Genomic DNA, 14,893 nt, shown 5'->3' with positions numbered 1-14,893 from the left:
AATTTCTTTTGGGGGTAGTTTTCTCCTAATTAGTTGGGGGAGTTTGGTAATTTCAACCCACCACAGCAGGCAGGCAGTAGTTTGCTCTGCACACCTCTCTGCTTTTGCACACCTGGGCTGGCTCTGAGGCCAGAACCTGATTTGCACCACTTCCAAACTTGCCAATTCATTGCACTCAGCAGAGTGATTCCCTAAAATGTGAGGGGAATCTGTTTGCTAAACGAATTTCCTGCCCCTCTTGTGTCCAAAGTGAAGCCATCTGCTCCTCTTTTTCCCTCCCTCCCCCCAGATGAATCACAGTCAAGGTTTGTATTTCACTCTCTGATTCTTCAGCACACATGGAGCATGGCTCATGTTCCCTGCTGTAGCAAACAGATTGCAGGCATAGAACCACAGACTGGGTTGGATTGGAAGGGACCTTTAAGACCAGCCAGTTCCAACCCCCCCTGCCATGGGCAGGGACACTTTGCTCAAGGCTTCACCCAGCCTGTCCTTGAATACCTCCAGAGAGGAGGGGTTCTCCTCCAGCAGGGTGTTAAAGCTGATTGGAAAAAAACAACCAAACCAACCAAAAAGCACAAAAAGCAACCTCACCCATAAAAATGCACACCTCCTCCCACTCCCCCCAAACCTAACCCCCAAAACACCACAAGGGGGGAATTGAGGAGTAGTTTTCTACTGCCTCATGGACATTGCAATGACAGAGAGGAGGCAGAGTGCACCAAGGGAAAATCTTGCTGGACTTGAGTGAGAAATTATTCTTCATGAGTGTGTTGAAACTCAGGGATAGGACCTGGAATGGTGTTGGGATCTCCATCTGCAGGGCAGTTTGATCCCTCGAATATTTGGTTCTGTTTTGGGCCCTCAGTGCAAGGAGGACATTGAGGAGCTGGAGCAGGGCCAGAGAAGGAGAACAAAGGTGGGGAAGGGTCTGGAGAAGAGGGCTGGGGAGGAGCAGCTGAGGGAGCTGGGGGTGGTTAGTGTGGAGCAGAGGAGGCTGAGGGAGACCTCATTGCTCTCTACAGCTCCTGAGAGGAGGCTGGAGCCAGGTGGGGTTTGGGCTCTTCTGCTTCATCTCAGGTGAAAGGAGAGGAAATGGCCTCAAATTGTGCCAGGCTGAAGATTAGGAAAATGTCTTTTCTGCAAGAATGGTCAGAGATTGGCACAGGCTGCCCAGGGAGGTGGTGGAGTCCCCATGCCTGGAGGTGTTCAAGGATCCTGTGGCCATGGCACTTGGGGCCATGGTTTGGTGGCCATGGTGGGGGTGGGTTGCTGCTTGGACTGGAGGATCTTGGAGGATCTTGGAAGCCTTTTCCAGCTGAAACAATTTTGTGATTCTGTAATCATGAGGCTTCTTTAAGTCATCTGTAGAGCAGCTTGCAGGTTGTCAGGGCTACCAGTTCTGCCCTTAGGGAAGGGAGAAAGTTATTGGGTTAGTGAGGCAACACTCCTGGAATTGAAGGGTTCTGAAGAGTCTTGAATCCCACCTGATGGCAGCACAAAGCACTGGAAATGGCAAAGATGTCTTTAAATTCTCTATTTCCTTATAAATGAGTCTGTGGAGAAGAAGTCAGTTTAGGACAGAATTAGCAGAAGAGCAGAGTTCCAGCAGCTGTGGGTTTGTTGTGTTGGGTGTTGGAGGTTTTTTTATTTTCCCTGAAAACATGGCCAGATATTTTTTCCCTCATTTGTAAAGAACGGGAACACCAAAAAAAAAAAGGCAAGCAAATAAAAACTAAACTAATCTCTAAATAAATCACAGTCTTGGCAGAAGCTTTTCTCCTGTGCAAATCTCTGGCAAATCTCCACCACTTGTGGCCATTTAAAACACATAAAAAATCTCCAAGAAATGTGTCTGATGATTTATTTCATCTTTCTAGACCAAGGGCTTCCAGCCACCTCCACAGAAGCAGCTTTAGACTCTTCCAAGTATAGATTTGGCTGCTGCTAGTCACAGAATCATAGACTGGTAGGTGTTTGAAAGGACCTCCAGAGGTCATTGTGTCCAACCACCCTGCAAAGCAGGACCAATTAGAGCAGGAATGCATTAAGGTGGGGTTTGAAGATCTCCAGAGAGGGAGACTCCAGAATCTCTCTGAGCAGCCTGCTCCAGGGTTCCAGCACCCTCACAGCAAAGAAGGTTCTTTTTCTGGAAGTAGTACTTCTTGGAGTACCGAGTCCAGTTCTGGAGCCTCTATTACAAAAGGGATCTGGACATGTTGGAAGGTGTCCAGAGAAGGGCCACCAGGATGAGCAGAGGGCTGGAGCACCTCTCCTATGAGGACAGACTGAGAGAGTTGGGGCTGTTCAGTCTGGAGAAGAGAAGGCTCTGAGGTGACCTTATTGTGGCTTTTCAGTATCTGAAGGGGGCTCCAAGAAAGCTGGGGAGGGACTTTTTAGGATATCAGGGAGTGACAGAACTGGGGGGAATGGAATAAAGCTGGAAGTGGGGAGATTCAAACTGGATGTGAGGAAGAAGTTCTTCTGCATGAGAGTGGTGAGAGCCTGGAATGGGTTGTGCAGGGAGGTGGTTGAGGTCCCATCCATGGAGGTGTTTAAGGCCAGGCTGGATGAGGCTCTGGCCAGCCTGATCTGGTGTGAGGTGTCCCTGCCCATGACAGGGGGGTTGGAACTGGCTGATCCTTGTGGTCCCTTCCCACCCTGACTGATTCTATGATTTTACGATTCTCCTCATGTGGGGATGGAGTTTCCTGTGATTGAGACCATGGCACTTCATGCTGTCACTGAGGATTACTGAGGAGAGCCTGGCTGCATCCTCCTGACAGCCACCCTGCTGTAGGCATTGATAAGGTGCCCCCTCAGCCTCCTCTTCTCCAGACTAAACAGCCCCAGGGCTCTCAGTCTTTCCTCATGAGAGAGATGCCTCAGTGCCTTCAGCATCCTCATCACTCTCCATTGAACCCTTCCCAGCAGTTCTGTGTCCCTCTTGAACTGGGGAGCCCAGAACTCTACACAACATTCCAGATGTGGTCTGAGTAGAGGGGGAGGAGAACGTCCCTCAACCTGCTGGCCACACTTTCCTCAATGCACCCAAGTATCCCATTGGCCTTCTTGGCCACCAGGGCACATTGCTGTCCCATGGATAATTAATTATCAACCAGGACCCCAAGGCCTTTCTCTGTGGAGCTACTCTCCAGTAGGTCAACCTCTCACCTGTACTGGTGCGTGGTGGTGGTCCTTCCCAGGTGCAGGACTCTACACTTAACCCTTGTTGCACTTCATGAGGTCCAGGTGGGGTCCAAGTCTTGCTGAATGGTAGCACAGCTGCTGGGGGGCTGTCAGCCACTCCTCCCATGCCCTGCCCTGGTTTCCTTCCAATAAAGCTGGGAGGATTTTTAGGGAGGAGTGTTCTGCATGAAAGGTATTTTGTAGTTACTGTTCTGGAGGAGCATACAGTCACTTGCTATCATCTATTTTTAATGCAGTAGGAGTTCTTCCAGAAGGAAAGTTCCTGCACAATGCTTTCACAGGGAGTGTGGTGGGTTTAAGACTGTATTTAATTTTCCTTCATAAAGTTTGAGCAGAGAAAAGTGAAAGCATGTAAATAGATCACTCTTGGGTGTAAGAAAGCAAAATAACGATGATTCTATGTAAATAAATCACTATTTGGTGCAAGAAAGCAAACTAATGATGATTTTATATAAATAAATCACTATTTGGATGTAAGAAAGCAAACTAATGGTGATTTTATGTAAATAAATCACTATTTGGGTGTAAGAAAGCAAAGTAATGATGATTCTATGTAAATAAATCACTATTTGGGTGTAAGAAAGCAAAGTAATGATGATTCTATGTAAATAAATCACTATTTGGGTGTAAGAAAGCAAACTAATGATGATTTTATGTAAATAAATCATTATTGGGTGCAAGAAAGCAAACTAATGATGATTTTATGTAAATAAATCACTATTTGGGTGTAAGAAAGCAAAATATTGATGATTCTAAACACTTCCACTGGAGAGAGAGAAATGTTTAAGAATCTCTACTCAAAACAAGGTCAGGCAGTCAGGCAGGCTCTCAGTCTTCTCTCAGTCTGCCTGCTTCTTCTTTTCTGGCTGAAGATACCACACTGACCTTGACAAGCTAACAGCCTCTCTGCTTCTTGACTCTCTGCCTTCTGCCAGGAGGGTCTGGGGGGATTCCTTCTGGCTGGGGGGGAGGCCCCTTGGGGGAAGCAGGGGGAGCTTGGTTGTGCTTTCCTGTTGATTGTACACATGTGTAAATGTTGTGAGGAGTGTCTGTCTGTGCAGATTCATTGCATTGCATCACAGGTTGTAGCTTTGCCTGTACATACAGCTTGCATTTGCTTCCAGACTGAGCTAGCCTGGGTATGTCAGTGTGGGACAGGGGTTTCAGCTCTCACACTGTCACAGTGAGAACCTGAGCAGTGGCAGCTCCTGGGTGCAGCAGCTTCTGGTGCTGCAGCTCCATTTGCTCCTGGTAGCCAACCTATGCTGTTTGATTAGAATCACAGAATGGGTTGGGTTGGGAGGGACCTCCGGAGGTCATCTAGCCCAACCCCCTGAAATCAGCAGGGATGTCCTCCACTAGATCAGGTTGCTCAAGAGCCTTGACCTTGGATATCTCCAGGGATTCAGCCTCAATTACCTCCGTGGCAACCTGTTGCAGTATTCCAGCAGCCTCATGATAAAGAAGTTGTTCCTGATATCCAGTCAAAATCTGCTCTTCTCTAATTTCAAACCACTGCCCTTCATCCTCTCACTGCAGGCCTTTGGGAACAGTCCCTCTGCAGCCTCCTTGCAGCCCTCTTCAGGTACTGGAAAGCTCTTAATTGCTTAAACCAAGGAAGATAGATTAGCTGTGAGACCTCGTCTGGAGTACTGCACCCAGTTCTGGGGCCCCTGACAGAAGAAGGACATGGATATGCTGGAGAGGGTTCAGGAGGGCCACAAAGATAATCCAGAGGGCTGGAGAACAGCAAGAGTTGGAGCTATTCTGCCTGGAGAAGAGAAGGCTCCAGGGAGATCTTCTAGCTGCCTTCCAGTACCTGAAGGGGCTCCAGGAGAGCTGGGGAGGCACTTTGGACAAGGGCTGGGAGTGCCAGGATGAGGGACAATGGCTTTGAGCTGGGAGAGGGGAGATTGAGACTGGAGAGGAGGCAGAAATTCTTGAGAGTGAGGTTGGGGAGACACTGGCACAGGTTGCCCAGGGAGGCTGTGGCTGCTCCCTCCCTGGAGGTGTTCATGGCCAGGCTGGATGAGGCCTTGAGCAAGCTGGGCTGGAGGGAGGTATCCCTGCCCATGGCAGTGGTGTTGGAACCAGATGATCTTGAAGGTCCCTTCCAGCTCAAACCATTCTGTGAGTTTGATGTTGTGCCATCTGAAGAGCACTCTGTCACCTCAGTGACAAATCTAAGACCATTCCTCAGTGTGAGCAACATTCACATTGGTCCTATTTATGTAATGAAAGCAATTACGATTGGTTTTTGTGAAGCTACATCCTGGGGCAAAAGTTCCCCATGAGGCAGCAGTGTGCTCTTGTGGCCAAGAAGGCAAATGGGCTCCTGGGGTCCCTTGAGAAGAGAGTGGCCAGCAGGTTGTGGGAGGTCCTCCTCCCCATCCACTCTGTCCTGCTGAGGCCACAGCTGGAGTCCTGTGTCCAGCTCTGGGCTCCCCAGTTCAGGAGAGACAAGGAACTGCTGGAGAGAGTCCAATGAAAGGCTACAAAGATGATTAAGGGGCAAAAGCATTTCTCTAGCAAGGAAAGGCTGAGAGCCCTGGGGCTGGAGAAGAGCAGCCCCAAAGGGGATCTGAGCAATGCTCACCAACAGCTAAAGGGTGGGAGGCAAGAGGCTGGGGCCAGACTCTTGTCCATGGTGCCCAGCAATAGGACAAGGGCCAATGGGGATGAAGTGGAACCCAGGAGGTTTCACCTAAGTACAAGAAAAAAACTTCTTCGTTGTGAGGGTGCTCAGAGAGGTTGTGGAGTCTCCTGGGGAGAGCTTCCAAACCCACCTGACCATTGTGACCCTCGGCAAGCTTCTGTGAGTGACCCTGCTGGAGCAGGATGGATGATCTCCAGAGGTTCATTCTACTTTTCCAGCTCTCTCCCTTATTGAAGGAATGGCTGAAAACCTTGCAGGGTTTCAGGCTGTGCTCATAACCCCTGCTCACTGTAAAACTGCTCTGTGCTGTTCATCACAAGCCCCTCCTGGACTCTCAGGGAGGTGATGTGTGTCAGCTGGGGCTTGCCTGTCAGACAAGTTCAGCTCCACAATATGGTTAGTCCCCAGCCTCAAGAGTAGTGAAAAATATCCCTTTGGGCTGGAATAAAAGTGAGTCTGATCTCCCCTGAAGTCTTGCTGATGTATAGTTTGGAAGCAGAATTTGCTATTTGTCATGAAGTTGTCTTTCTGTCATGTTTGGTAGCCATTAAGGTCTGCTAAGGCTGGCTGAGTGACAAACTTTTTAGAAATTCCTCTTCACTGTACTTGAGAGAATCTTGCAAGAGCTGCAGAGCTCAGCTCCTTCTGAGTCCTGCCAGCACAGAGCCCTCTTTCAGCCAAGAGCTGGCAGAACCTTCCTGTAATTCCAGTTGTATGATTGTGGCCTACAAGAAAGCTGGGGCTGGAGCTGAGAACATGAATCACAGAACCACAGAATCATTCAGGTTGGAAAAAACCCCTCAGGATCACCAAGTCCAACCCAGAGCCCTACCCTACAAGGCTCACCCCTAAACCATGTCCCCAAGCACCACATCCAAACCACCTTCAAACACATCCAGGCTTGGGGACTCCACCACCTCCCTGGGCAGCACATTTCAATCCCTGACCACTCTTACTGGGAACAAATGTTTCCTACTGTCCAGTCCAAACCTCCCAGTCACAGCTTGAGGCCATTCCCTCTTGTTCTGTCACTAATTACCTGTGAGCAGAGACCAGCACCAACCTCTCCACAACCTCCTTTCAGGGAGTTGTGCAGAGCCAGGAGGTCTCCCCTCAGCCTCCTCTGTTTCACACTAACCATCCCCAGCTCCTTCAGTTGCTCCTCATCAGATTTCTTCTCCAGGCCCTTCCCATCTTCCTTGCCCTCCTCTGCCCTGGCTCCAGCCCCTCCACATCTCTCTTGGATTGAGGAGCCCCAAACTGGACACAACACTCCAGGTGTGGCCTCCCCAGAGCTGAGTCCCAGGGGACAATCCCCTCCCTGCTCCTGCTGGACACAGCATTGCTGATCCCAGCCAGGATGCCTTTGGCTTTCTTGGCCACCTGGGCACTGCTGGCTCCTGTTCAGCTGCTTGGCCATCAGCACCCCCAGGTCCCTTTCTGCCAGCAGCTTTCCAGCCACACTGCCCCAAGCCTGGAGCATTGCTTGGGGTTGTTGTGATCTAAAGCTTTGAAGCAAAGAAAAATCAATGCCCAGTCTAGGATCAAGCTGCAGGGAAGAGGAGGGGATGGGTCCTAATTTCAGTGCAGAAGTGCAGAAATACATTGCATGGGAGGAGACCAAATGACCCCTTGAGAAGAGAACTGGACTGGTTGTGGGAGACAGACAGGATGTGCTTTTGGTTCTCCTGCATGGTCTTGAGATGTCCTTCTGCCATTGTCAGTTTGTCCTTTCTCTGTTCAGTGTCATCATTTCCAGCTTCCAGGAGGGTCACAAAGATGATGAGAGGGATGGAGCACCTCCCACAACACGGACAGGCTGAGGGAGCTGGGGCTCTTGAGCTTGGAGCAGAGGAGCCTGAGGGGTGCCCTCATTGCTGGTGCTGAAGATGTGCAGGGCAGTGTTGGGAGGATGCAGCCAGGTCCAATGACAGGACAAGGGGCACTGAGTGCAAGCTGGAGCAGAGGAGGTGCCATGGGAATGTAAGGAAAAACTTTTTTGCTGTGAGGGTGACAGAGCCCTGGAGCAGGCTGCTCAGAGAGGTTGTGGAGTCTCCTCCTCTGGAGATATTAAAATCCCCCCTGTGACCTACTCTCTATGATCCTGCCCTGGGCAGGGGTGTTGGACTGGATGATCTTTGGAGGTCCCTTCCAGCCCCTAACTGGGTGCCAGCTACTAGAGCTGGAGGTGTCCCTCAGCTACAGTGTCAGCAGCTGGAGTAAGTGGAGGTCTCAGTGCCAGTCAGTGGAGTGGAAGTGGTCATGTTCTGAATTCCAGCTTCCTGATGGACTGGCAAGAGTGAGGGACTCAGCATCAATGGCTGGAATGGGGCAGCAGGTCACAGCCCACGTGCCTGCAGCTGGAGGGTGTCTTGTACCTGCTTCAAATGGGTGTGTGTGGGGCATGCAGAGGTATTCACCTGCAGACTTCAAACTGGGCAGTACAGGGGGGCTTGGGTGCAGGCAAGAAGGGGCCCTTGGTCTCCAGGGGGAGCCATGGGTGTGGGGTTACCTACTGGATGAGTGTGTGAGTGCTGAGTGTTGGCAATGAGCATCAAGATGGACTAGGCAGGGAGCAGGGGACATGTGGGGTGGGTCAGAGGGCCAGGAGCTGGGGTACTCAGCAGCAGAAGGGCTGTGCTGGTGCTTCACAGAATCACAGAGTGGTAGGGGTTGGAAGGGACCTCTGGAGATTGAGTCCAGTCCCCCTGCCAAGGGGGACACATCACACAGGAACACATCCAGGCAGGTTTTGAATGCCTCCAGAGATGGAGACATCCCCCTGCCTGCTCCAGGGGTCCACCACCCTTCAATTAAAGCAGTTTCTCCTCATGTTTAGATGGAACTTCTACAGTTCAAGTGTGTGCCTGGTACCCCTTGTCCTGTCACTGGACACCACTGAACCAAGCCTGGCCCCACGCCCCTGACCCCCACCCTGTGAGTATCTGAGGGCTCTGTGACTGCACAACCCCAGAGAGCTGTGAGTGCAGTGTGTGGCACTTGCACTAATGACCTCCTGCCTCTGCCAGCTGAAGAGGAGCAGGGGACTTGGCTGTCTGTGCTTCTGTCTTGTCTGAGTCGTGGCTGTGGGTGGTGTGGAAGGCAGCACCTTGCCTGTGGCAGTCTGTGACCAGCCATGGCTGTGTCATTTGTGTCTCTCTGCTCAGCTTTGCCACTGCTTAAACTTGCAAATGAGAGGGCAGCAGCTGCATCACTTAGCCTGGGCAGAGACTTTGTTTCCCAGGGCACTGGGCTGGGTTCCAGCATTCTGGTTCACAGGCTCACAGGATGTTGGAAGAGACCTCCAGAGATCATTGAGTCCAACCCCCTGCCAGAGCAGGGTTCTCTCTGTGCTGGTTCTCCAATAGGAGAGGTCCTGATAGTCCTTAACAAAATCCAACGGAGAACTGGGATAGAATTCAAATAGTTTCTTTTAGTTGAAGTGAGGTTTCCTGAGGAGCAAAAGACCTGGATTGCAGCATGAGCCAAGCTGTGCAGAAGATGTCTACAGGAAGGATCTGGAGGTGCTGGAAAGTGTCCAGAGAAGGGCCAAGAGGATGAGCAGAGGACTGGAGCTGCTCTGCTCTGGAGACAGCCTGAGAGAGTTGGAGTTGTGCAGTCTGGAGAGGAGAAAGCTCTGAGGAGACCTTCTGGTGGCCTTCCAGGATCTGAGGGGGGCTCCAAGAAAGCTGGGGAGGGACTTTTGAGGGTGTCAGGGAGTGATAGGACTGGGGGGAATGGAGCAAAACTGGAAATGGGTAGATTCAGATTGGATGTTAGGAAGAAATTCTTCCCCATGAGGGTGGTGAGAGACTGGCAGAGGTTGCCCAGGGAGGTGGTGGAAGCCTCATCCCTGGAGGTTTTTGCAGCCAGGCTGGATGTGGCTGTGAGCAACCTGCTGTGGTGTGAGGTGTCCCTGCCCATGGCAGGGGGTTGGGACTGGCTGAGCCTTGAGGTCCCTTCCAACCCTGACAATTCTGTGATTCTATCAGTATGAAAATAAATTGGAGGATGCTTGTCAAGGTGCTTGTTCTGGTTCTGGGGGAATAGTGACAACATTCTACAAGGAATGGCAAGGTCTGACATTTGTCACCTGTATTCACACAGGACAGCCAAAAAATGTAAGAGAAGGTGCAAAAGGTTGTGCGTGTGTGGCTGAGGAAAGAAGTCTGTCAAATTAGGATGCAGAAGAAGGGCTGGAGATGAGGAAGGAATTCTTTAGAGTGAGGGTGGGGAGACACTGGCACAGGTTGCCCAGGGAGGCTGTGGATGCCCCTTCCCTGGAGGTGCCCAAGGCCAGGTTGGATGAGGCCTTGAGCAGCCTGTGCTGGTGGGAGGTGTCCCTGCCCATGGCAGGGGGTTTGGATCTAGATGAACTTTAAGGTCCCTTCCAACTCAAACCATTCTATGATTTTTCTTTCCCCTAACCCTGTGGTCATTAATGGTTCATATTCCAAATGCTCAATCCTGAAAGCTGTCCCCAAACAGGACAGTTTAAAAAGAATATGCAGTGGGCAGAATCCTGCTGACACTTTTCAGGTCTCTCTGGCTGTGGAGGACAATGTTTGCATTAGTGCAAGGGAAGGAGGATTGATTTCAGTGGGTCCATTTGATAGCATCATCACTGCTTGTCACTCAGTGTCCTCCTGCATCCTGCTGTGGTCTCTCTACTCAAGGGTGGAGGAAATACACTGAGCTCAGCTGAGCTGATAAAGCTGGGAGTCTGGTGTCATCTGAGGTACACCAGAGCTAACAGATGTATCCCTGCAAGGTTGGCAGCTATGACCTGTGGGAGGTCTGTGCCCTTCTGGAAGAGCAGCTGAGGATAAGTCCTGTGCATGGCTGCAGCCTTATCTGCTGTTGCAGGGACAGGAACATAGAATCACAGAACTGTCGGGGTTGGAAGGGACCTCAAGGAGCATCCAATTCCAAGCCCCCTGCCATGGGCAGGGACACCTCACACTAGAGCAGGTTGCTCATAGCCACATCCAGCCTGGCTGCAAAAACCTCCAGGGATGAGGCTTCCACCACCTCCCTGGGCAACCTGTGCCAGTTCTACCCTCATGGGGAAGAATTTCTTCCTACCATCCAATGCAATGTGGGCTTCTCTCAGTAGCAAGAATGAGTTTGCTGTGTGTGTGCTCCATGCAGCATGCATGAGGTCCATCTGCATTAATAGAGCAGCAGTGATTCAGAGAGTCACAGAATGCCTTGGGTTGGAAGGGACCTTGCAGATCATCCAGCTCCAACCCCCTGCCATGGGCAGGGACACCTCCCTCCAGCCCAGGTTGCTCAAGGCCTCATCCAGCCTGGCTTTGAACACCTCCAGGGAGGGGACATCCACAGCCTCCCTGGGCAACCTGTGCCAGTGTCTCCCCAGCCTCACTGGAAAGAATTTCCTCCTCATCTCCAGTCTCAGTCTTCCCTCCTTGATCTTAATTAATTCATTAGTACTAACCACTGGATATAGTTTGGTTTTCAAACCCATACTTTATTAGGTCAACCACTCTGAACTCTTGTGCTCAAGGAAAGTAATATTGACCTACTAAACTCAAACCAGAAATATTTTGCATTGCTGGGGTTTTACAGGATTCCAAAGGGAGGTTTGAAACCAAATCTACTAAAGGTACACTTCAGAAAAGCCAAACAGTTCTCTCCCTTCAGCACCCATTACAGATAGTGAATTATACATGTGCAGAACTTCCTTCAGAGGATCCAAGATGTTGGGCTGAGGAGCTTAGGGACATGGCCTAAGAGTTGTGTACAAGAAGATGTTAGGTTATGGCTGGACTCAGATGATCTCAAGGGATGCTTTCCCATTTGCACACACTTGCAGGCAAGCTTCCTTCGGGGGGGTGGGTGCCCAGCACCCCCTTAGGCTGTGCTGCCATCCAACAAAATCTTGATAGGCTGGAGGAAGGCAAACCTCATGAAGATCATAAGGCCAAGTGCAGAGTCCTGCATCTGGGGAGGGATAACAGCAGGCACCAGGACAGGTGAGAGGCTGCCCTGCTGGAGAGCAGCTCCACAGAGAAAGATCTTGGAGAACTTGCTGTCCCAAGTTCTGCATGGGACAGCAATGTGCCCTGGTGGCAAAGAGAGCCAATGGGATCCTGGGGGGAAGCAAGCAAAGTCTGGCCAGCAGGGCTGGGGAGGTTCTTCTGCCCCCCTGCTCTGCCCTGCTGAGACTACAGCTGCAATCCTGTGTCCAGTTCTGAGCTCCCCAGGTCAAGAGAGACAGAGACCTGCTGGAGAGAGGCCAAGGGAGAGCAAGGAGGAGGATTTGGGGACTTGAGCATCTCCCCTGTGAAGAGAGGCTGAGAGCCCTGGGGGTGGTTAGTGTGGAGAGGAGAAGGCTGAGGGGCATCTGATCAATGTCTATCAATAGCTGAGGGGTGGGGGGCAAGGGGAGGGGGCCAGGCTCTTGTGGGTGGTGCACAGGAATCAGCCAAGGACCAAGTGAATACAAACTAGAACCTAGGAGGCTCCACCTCAACATGAGGTGAAACTTGTTTGGTGTGAGGGTGACAGAGCCCTGGGGCAGGCTGCCCAGAGAGGTTGTGGAGTCTCCTTCTTCTCCTTGGACATACTCAAACCCCACCTGGATGCTTTCCTGTGCAGACTACCCTGGGTCATGCTGCTCTGGCAGGGGGGGTTGGACTGGATGATCTCTGGATCATCCAACCTCTAACACTCTGTGCTTCTGTGATCCCTTCATACTCTTTTTAATGTACTTTTCCTTTACAAATCTCTACCTCTTAAAAGAAAGAAAATAAACGAGTGCAGGTAAACCACCATGGATTAGAGAAATTAAAAGCTCAGTTTAATTATGGCCAAGGAACTCAACCTGTTGATAAAGTCTCCACAAGAAGTGAGGAGGTAAAATTGCTGCTGTTTGTTGCAGGGTGTTTTTTTTTTTTTGCATTTAATTACTGGCAGAGGATCTTTTGGCATGTTACCAGCTATGACTTTGAAGGGCACAGTTAGAATCCAACTCTGTGCTGTTTTGCTAACCTGGGCCAGTCCTGGGACCCCCAACACAAGAAGGACTTGGAAATTGTGGGAGCAGGTCCAGAAGAGGCCACACAGATGATGAGAGGGCTGGAGAACCTCCCCTATGGGGAAAGGCTGGGGGACTTGGGGCTGTTGAGCCTGGAGAAGAGAAGGCTCCAGGCAGACCTCAGAGCAGCCTTCCAGTACCTGAAGGGGCTCCAGGAGAGCTGGGGAGGGACTTTGGACAAGGGCTGGGAGTGCCAGGATGAGGGACAATGGCATTGAGCTGGGAGAGGAGAGATTGAGACTGGAGAGGAGGAAGAAATTGTTGAGAGTGAGGTTGGGGAGACACTGGCACAGGTTGCCCAGGGAGGCTGTGGCTGCCTCCTGCCTGGAGGTGTTCAGGACCAGGCTGGATGAGGCCTTGAGCAACCTGGGCTGGTGGGAGGTGTCCCTGCCCATGGCAGGGGTTTGGAGCTGGATGAGCTTTGAGGTCCCTTCCAACCCAACCCATTCTATGCTGAGTCTGTGCACATCAGCAACATCTAAGACCCTGCCTTGAAGAATGTGTTGGTAGAGACTTTCCTGGAAATGGACACTGCACAGGCTAAGAGGTGATGAGAAATCAAAACTCATCTCTGTAGGCAATCCTCTTCCAGCCACAAGTGATTTTGCTTACAGTGTGTGAATGAAGGACACCAATCCCACATCCAGGGGGTTAGTATTAATTATATTAATAGCAAGGAGTCTTTCACACTGCCCTAGAGCTCTGTGACTTCTGATCATCCTTCAAGCTCTGCTCCAGTGCCTTCCAATTGGATCTCCTAGCAGGGCAGAGCTGCTGAAAGCTCAGTTCCTGGCCCACCTCATCACTTAAATGCTACCTAGGTCCTTGGACAAGGCCTTGAGTAACCAGATCTAGTGGAAGATGACCCTGTCAATGGCAGGGGCTTGGAACTAGATGATCATTAAGGTCTCTTCCAACCCAAACCATTCTAGATGCATTTAGAGGAGTGTGGCCAGCAGATCCAGGGAGGTCCTCTTCCCACTCTGCTCTGCCCTGCTGTGACCTCACCTGGAATATTGCATCCAGTTCTGGGCTCCCCAGTTCAAGAGGGACAGGAATCTGCTGGAGAGAGTCCAAGGGAGGGCTGCAAGGATGCTGAAGGGACTGGAGCAGTGCCTGGGGAGGAGAGGCTGAGAGCCCTGGGGCTGGTTAGTCTGGAGAGGAGAAGGCTGAGAGGGGATTTAATAAATATTTATCAATATCTGTGGACTGGGGGTCAGGAGGGAGGGGACAGGGACAGGCTCTGCTCAGTTGCACCCTGGGATAGGACAAGGGGCAATGGATGGAAACTCCAGCACAGGAGGTTCCACCTCAACATGAGGAGGAACTTCTGTACTGTGAGGCTCACAGAGCCCTGGAGCAGGCTGCCCAGAGAGGTTGTGGAGTCTCCTTCTCTGGAGCCTTTCCAGCCCTCTCTGGATGTGTTCCTGTGTGACCTGTGCTGGATTCTATGCTCCTGCTCTGGCAGGGGGGTTGGACTCAAGGTCCCTTCCAACCCCTAACATCCTGTGAGCTGTGATTCTTAAAAGGAAGATATGACTGAGACTGTAGAAGAGCAATAAAAGGCACAAAATGGCTGCAATATAGATTACAGATTGAGGGGAGAAAAAGAGAACAGACTTCGCCATGTCTCTTTAGGACAGCATTGGGCAGCAAGGAGAGTGTGGGATCCCAGTATGTGCCAGGGCCCTGAAGAGAAGCCCAAATATAACCCAAAATCGTTGGCAGAGGGTACGTAAGTCAGGGTCAGATGCTGTTCCTGGCTATGCTGAGTAAGAAAATCAATAGGCCCTGTCCTGAGGTCAGACAACATCAGCAGAATCTGCAGCATTAATGTTTTGCCCCAGCATAGCTGTGGTTATAGGTTAAAAATAGTCCCAGCACAGCACACTTTGGGCAGATGGAATTTCTATTTTTTTTTAATAGGATTTGAAGTTAAAAATCTTCTAAGCTCAGAAATGCCTCCA

This window comes from Indicator indicator, chromosome 18 (genome assembly GCF_027791375.1).
Source record: "Indicator indicator isolate 239-I01 chromosome 18, UM_Iind_1.1, whole genome shotgun sequence".
In the NCBI taxonomy this organism is placed as follows: Eukaryota; Metazoa; Chordata; class Aves; order Piciformes; family Indicatoridae; genus Indicator; species Indicator indicator.
Note: the sequence above shows the minus strand (reverse complement) of the source record.